The sequence below is a fragment of the Acomys minous genome, assembly GCF_964271855.1.
Source record: "Acomys minous genome assembly, chromosome: 2".
NCBI lineage: Eukaryota > Metazoa > Chordata > Mammalia > Rodentia > Muridae > Acomys > Acomys minous.
Genome location: NC_140484.1, coordinates 26,290,278 through 26,298,020, shown reverse-complemented (window position 1 = coordinate 26,298,020; position 7,743 = coordinate 26,290,278).

The following is a 7,743-nucleotide window of genomic DNA, read 5'->3' as shown; positions in this document are numbered from 1 at the left end:
TGGTACAATCCATTAAGGTCCAACCACATCATTTATACCTACTTGAGAAAAGGGCAACCATCACATCCTTTCAGTTTGTGGCATTCGCCGCCTTTCAGTCTGTGCATACAGACCTGCAAGGTCTGTATCTTATTCTATGAGCACAGGTCAAGGCCAGTGTCGCTGCTTCTACAGCAGGCCAGCTTCACACTTTTGTTTTTTACTCTGAATTGTGGGAACATCTGCCAGTGCTGGGAGCTTTATTCACATGGGATTCCTTTATCTGTCTCCTGGATAACATCTTGCCATGTAAAGCTTATTAGTGCCAAGTCTACATGCATCATTCTCATTTTGCTGAGTCAACAAAAAATCAAACAAATAAAGCCTTTTGAATTAGATAGACGTGCAACTTTGGAGTCAACTTTGTACCTCTTTACTCCCCGCCCAAGTATATTAAAGTTTAAATCTATTGGGTTTTAGTATAGTTTGATGGGCTTTTTAATAATTTCAAATAGTGTTTATAGTTTCAAAATTTAACTATAATAAATTTAACTCTCTAATTGGGTAGACATGGAAACGTAACTAATAATACTATAGCAAAACCAGTTAGTTAAAATAGCGTTCTGCCTTTCCAGACCCTTTTCTTCTACAAAATGGACCTACCATTATAGTTTTTGTTAATTAAAATACAATAACATGATTGCCTTCCTTCCTTTCCTCTCTCCAAGTTTTCCTTTGTAGCTCTCCCTCAAATTGGTGGCCTCTATTTTTTCAATTGTTGTTTTACACACACAAACATGCATTTCATATATATTAGAATGTAGTATATGCTCATATATATATATATATATATATATATATATATATATATATATATATATATATATATTTTTACGGCTACCTGTTTGGTCCATATAATATTACTTGAATATGTATGATTTAAGGCAGGAAAACAAGTCTCAGGAACAACCTGGTAGGCATCTCACCACTAGAGGGCGAGATGGATTTAGAGGTTGTGATTTTTCCCTGTTGGGGTGCAGTTATTCTGATTTACGCCACATCGTAATCCCTTTACTAAAACTCAGTAGTTTACTGTTGTGTGTTGATGGAGAAAGCTGAGCCTGGGAGGCAAAGAGACCTGTTCCCTCAGCTCTGCACCTCTTGTGCAGAACTCAGTTATTTGCTTCTCCCACTCTTTTGTGTAGCCAGGGCATAGCTCTCAGCTTGGACATTGGCTGCCCCTGGGTGTGAAACTGGAGGAGCAGGTGTCTTTGGAATGAGTAGGAACCTGCCTGGACCCACAGGCCATAGACGTCACTAGGGTCAGCAAGGGATTCAGCACACAAAGGAAGCAACTGTGTTAAGTGTGGGCCTGATGTTGACAACATAGCCCTGGCCAACCAGCCCTCAGTGAACACTTATCACCAACCTACACAGAGTAGGAAGACATAGAAACTATAATATACTCCATGTTTGACCCGATACCAACAGAACTTACTAATTTCAGTATCAGAAACTGAAAAGAAGGTTAACATACACACACACACACACACACACACACACACACACACACTTTTATGTGTTTCTACTTTTGTTTCTAAGAATTAAGCCTAGGGCCTGGCATAGATGAGGTAAGCCCTCTAACACTGGGCTTTTTTTCCTCAAGTTTATATTTTTGGTTTGGAGACAGGGTATTAAAATTTTGCTCAGATTAGCCCTTAACTCACTCCATAGCCAGCGAAAACTTGTATTTATTATTATTCTTGCCTTATTCCCCCAAGTAACTGAGGTTATAAGCCTGTATAAGCACAGGCCCAGATTTTTCTTATTTTTATTTTTATTTTTTTTCATATTTTAATTTGTATTTATCTTTCTTTAATAAAAATTATCTTAAGTATTTTTATTCCATAACCAAATTTTAAGTATTTTATTTCTCTTCTTCATACTATTTTCTTTTATCTTTGCTGTGCTTTACCCTTGATTTTCTCTATTATCTCCTTTCAACCATCCTCCATACTTTAATTTTTGTGTTTCTATCATCTTTACCTTCATTAACTTTTAATTCTGTGATGTATCTTATATTTTGCCCCTCTCTTTTCACTGGCTTCTGGTGCTTTCTTTGCTGCTTATAGTTGGTTTTTTAATTGAATTTCTAGACCTAGCTTGTTTTTTTGGTTGTGGTTATGGTGATCTGCTGTCTCCTCTCTGAATGGTGCAGCCACTTAAACCTGAAAAGAAGGCTGCTCATCCTGAAGAGTCTAATATGAAGCAGACAGATAGATATCTCAACAGATGTACAGATTACAGCAAAGAAGCATATGAACAGGCCAGCCAGGCATCATGGTTTCTACAAATGACCACGACATTTAACTAACTTAATCCAAAGATCCTGAAGTTGTTGAATAAAATAGTTCAACCTAGCCATAAAAAACAATTTAGTCTTGTTTAAAAATGCTCAGTGGCCTTGGGGTGGACTTAAGCACATAGATACATGAAGTATTTATCACTGGAAGACCTGAATGAAACATTCTACAACTTGGACAAGATATTCAGCAAAAAGAGAGAGATTTGGGAAGCAAGAAAGGCAAATGTTGAAAATGAACAGCTTAGTAAATCAAATTATTTAACACAGTGGAAAGGATTACCAACAGATTATGTAAGTGAGAAGGCAAAAAAAAAAAGGCAATTTAAAACAATGTTGCCAGATTATTACATGTAAACAGTAATAGATGAATTAAGAACAATGGGCAACACTGAGAACATCTGTGACACACTGAAGAGACCAAACCTATGAAGATGTGGGGTAGAAGAGCAAGCTGAGACATAGACAATTCAAAGAAATCATAGCATGCACCCTCCCAGAGTAGACAGGGCCAGAAAAAGCTTCCACATCATGTAGTTAAATCCTCAAAGGTTCAGGACAAAGAAAGACAGCTGAAAGTCACACAGGAGAAATTCCAAGCTACCCAAAAGTCAGACCTATCACAGAAACAACAGACTTCTCAGCAAAACCCTACGTTACAGCCGAAACTAGAAAAGTCATTCTTAAAAACTGAAGGCTTGAAAAAAAAATCCTTCCTTGATAAGAATAACTAAAGCAATCTGTAACCATTAAGACAGCATTGTGAAATATATATATTTATCATAACTACACTTAGAAGATTGATAAAAAGATTGACAACATCATGAAACCCACAGGAGAATAAATCATGCTAGACTATAAAGATATGAGGATTAGGGAAGAGAGCAGCATCACTAGTTCACTGTCCTGGTTATGGAGGGTTTTGTTATTGCTGTTCCTGCTAAGGGTATGACAAAGTATTTGACAAAACAACTTGGGGAAGGAAGTATTTATTTTGACTCATGGTTTGTGGGTTCAGGCCATCACGGTAGAACAGGAATGGTTGCTGTACAGTGATACAGCTGGCCACGATCTACTATTATAATGATATCACCTGGTCTTCAATATGCTTGAGGGGACACCTGTTTGGAGCCCTTCAACACACGTGCTTTCTTTCTCAGACCACACCCTCCCTCAGTAGACATCCCATGCTCCGCATATCTCCACCATCTTAACGTTTCAATCTGACTTAGGTTCAACCTTCACAGCTTCACTGCAGGCTCTTATGGCTTCCGTGAATGAGCTGTAACTGCTCTATATACTCTGGACTCAGAAGCTTTCTGCAACCTTGGTGTAAGTCTCCACGATCCTGTAACTCTTGCATTTGTCCTTGCCTACTGTCTTATCCTGGTTTCTGTTGTTGTGATAAAGACCATGACCAAAAGCAAATTGTGGAGGAAAGGGTTATTCCACCTTATACATCTAAACCACAAAACATCATCAAGGGACGTCAAGGTAAGAACCTGGAGGCAGAAAGTGACTCAGGGGCATGGAGGAATGCTGTTTATTAGCTTGCTCCCCATGGCTTGCCCAGCTAGCATTTTAATACAAACCATGGACACTCAGCTGTAAGTGACACTGCTCACAGTGGGCTGGGTCTGTACATATCAGTTATTAATGAGGAAAATGATCCATTGACTTCTCTATAGACAAATATTATGGTGGCAATTCCACATCCGAGGTGACTCTTTCTTGAGTCAAATTGACAAACAACAAACAAACAAAAACATTTACAATAATATCACCATGTAGATAGGTTACCAAGTTCTACTAAATCAAAATATAGTCTGGTCCTCTTCTAACACAACAACAGTGGCCTTTTTGCATTTTGGTCAGTGAACTTTGGAACAGGTTCTTTAGGCAGCAGCTTTAGTGAAGGGATTTCTTTCAATAGCATTTTCAATGCTGAAATTCATTTCCTTTGCAGTTAATTTACATGTTCAGAAGTTGGGACCTTACATGCATGGATAAGGCCTTTCTCTGGGGCACCTTTTCTATCTGTAGAGTGAAAAGAGAAAGTTTCCTCTTTAATGGTCCTATTTTTTTTTTCTTTAGCAATTACAGCCGCTTTCTTGGTGACTCCCTTGTCTGCACCTTAAACACATTGGCTTCCCTTTCCCAATTTTTCAATGCAAATGTGAAAGTCTTTACCAAACCATCACATAGGTGATTTCTAGCCCAGTTCCCAATATGTTCCTTGTTTCTTTCTGAAACCTTGTGAATTGCTCTTCAACTCTGCAAATTTCTTTCAGCTCTGTGGTCTTTCAAACTGAAGATTCCAACAGAATGAGCCAGGAAACTTTACATACAGCATTATAGGGCTTCTCTAGGCCAGAGCTCCAAACTCATCCACAATCTTTCTGAATATCAGTCCCAAAAGCTAAGAAACAACCTGCACAGGTGTATCACGATGACCCCACTCCTGATATAATTTTCTACATCACATGCTTTCCTTGTCATAACAAAGCACCTAACATAGACAGCCTTAGGAAGGAAGGGCTTATTCTGGTAAAGAGTTTATGTTGGAATCTATCATGGCAGAGAAGTTATAGGTGTGACAGACCCATGGAAGTAGAAACATGAGGCAGCCAGCTTCATTATATCTGTAGTCACAAAGCATAGAGAGATCGATGCTGGTGCTCATTGGGCCTTCACACTTTCGCTCTCCCCCCTTTTATACAGTCTGGCCACGCAGCCCACATTGAAGTTGTGTCTGCCCTTTTAGTCAAACCTACATAGACAGATCCAGACCTATGTCTCCTCAGTGACTCTAAAATCCAGTAAAGATAATAATGAAGCTTGATCATTATATTTAGTAAACCATCACACCTCTAAGATGAATTTAAGGATGTATAATTAAATAATAGCTTTAGATATAAATATTCTTATCTCTGAAAATGTAAAAAAAGTAAAGACTGTCTGCCTGTGTGAAGAGGAAGATACAACTATACAACTATGCTTTGCCTGCAAGAAATGCACTGACTGAAAGTTAAACAGAAAAATGATTTTGCAAGCCAATGGAATATAAAGGTAAGTAAGAGTGTAATTTACCTGTCTGGTTCAAATAATCAATTAATAAAATAATTTAAAATATATATCCAATGATTATTGAACCAACCAGTTTCATAAAATGGTTTTCTACTGAAAAGGAAGGGATATTTCAATTCAAATATAATAATTAGTGGGTGATTTCAATGTCACATTGCCATCAATAGATGATATAAATAGATCCAATAAAAATCAACAAACTTCTAATTCAAATTATCATAGACCAAATATACTTTAAAGACATCTTCAGAATACTCCTGTAACAACTGTAGAATACAAATTTTTCTCAAGCATCCAAGGAAATTTTACATGAATCAATCACATTTTGGGATATAAAAGAAGTATTAATATGTATTTTAAAAGTCAACAAAATTTCATGTATATTAGTAAGTTACAATGGAAAAAGACTAGACAGCAATAACAAGAGGAACTACAGAAACTATACAAACTTAAAGATTCAATAATTCAGTTTTAAATGATCAGTCTCTCAGAGGACATCTTTCTATGTTGGGCTAATATCCACTTATAAGTGAGTATATACTATGCATGTCTTTGTGGGTCTGGGTCACCTCACTCAGGATGATTGTCTCTACTTCCATCCAGTTGCCTGCAAATTTCAAGATGTCTTTGCTTTTGATAGCGAAATAGTATTTGATATTGAGACTCAAAGCTGGACTCCTGGTTAAGAGCTGTGAGTTGTATGGAAGAGAAGGGGATAAAAGGATGAGGTGGAGGAAGGTAGTCAGACGCTCCACAAGGTGACTATCAAGGCCAGCAGATCTGGACCTAGGGGGCCCTGCACAAACTGATGCACCAACCATGGACATTGCAAGCAGAGAACCTAGACCCTTAGTTCAGATGTAGCCAATGGTCAGCTCATTCTCGACATGGAGAAGTGCAAGTAAGAGCAGAGGATTGCCTCTGACATTAACTGTGATTTGATCATTGCCCCTTGGCAGAGAGGCCCTGTGGGAACACAGAGGAAAGGGATGCATGCTATCCAGGTGAGACCTGAAAGGCTGTGGTCAGAAGGCGGGAGAGAAGGACCCCACCTCTCAGAGGTCTAGGGGAGGGGAATATAGCAGAAGAGGGAGGGAGCGTGGGAACAGGAAGATAAGAGCCACGGGGATTACAATCAAGATGTAATGTAAATAAATTATATGTTCACATGGTCACTCTTCTATCCTTGAAGAGAACTATATTTTTCAATGTCTTCAAAAATGAACAGAATTTTGATTGAAGCTTCCTTAAACTTTTACAATAAACTTCAAAAATTGAGCAATTTTACAGGTTATTTACACTCACAATGCAAACTGTCTTAACCTATTTGCATTGTCACTGGTACCTTTAAGTAATGTTGTATGGTTCTCCACACATAGTTACCCCTTATTATTATTATTATTATTATTTAAGGTATAACTGTGACTATTCAAAAACAAGGTTCAAAATCACCTGTGAGATTTTCAAACTCCTCTCAAATGAGCTCAGACATGGACTCCAAGAGAGAGCTCCTCCTCCTACTGATGACTCCTATGTCATCCCTTAAGATGAGATGAAACAATGAAGAATTGCACCAAAGTAAAGAAAATTATTGGATTTCATGATTTCATATTATGAATTATCTTTTTCTTACATCTCCTAAGAGCTTTCCTTTAACATGGAGCTATTTTTTTCCCTAAAATTAAACTCAAATATTTCTTTGCCGAGGAAAAAAAAAAAAAAAGAAAAAGAAAAAAAAAAAAGAAAAGAAAATTGCCTCTGTTAACCAACCAACAGAGAACCTGGTACATGAAACAAAAAGGTTTTTTACAGTGGAAATCTGCAGAGTAGTGAAACAAAAATCTGAACTTGGTCTTTTGTCAGGCAGATTTGGGTGGTGGCCTAACCAAGCTAAATGAAACTAAAAATCAAGAACAGTATGCATTACGCTTCTTTTGTTCATGTTAAGTATGACTCTCTTCTTCTGTTGTGAAAATGCAATTGTTAAGGAAGGACATTGGGTCAAAATTAAACTTACAATCTGAAGGAAAATTACAAATGTTATCTTTTTTTTTTTTGGTCATCACAAGCAGGTGTGTATGAAAAAGCTGACATTGGAGGAAGATGTGCAGATAACTCATTGCACAAGACTGTAGGAGGCAAAGAGTGGTGTTGTGGTAAGATATGCTGCTTACAGATGGTATAAATTGCTGTTGATGAATAGCAGGAAGTGTTCTTCCCTATTTTCATAAAGCCAGTGGGATGTGTAGATAATAAGTGGTTATCTATAAGTGTTACTACCTAAGTGGTGTATTTAGAACTTTCAACACATTTCA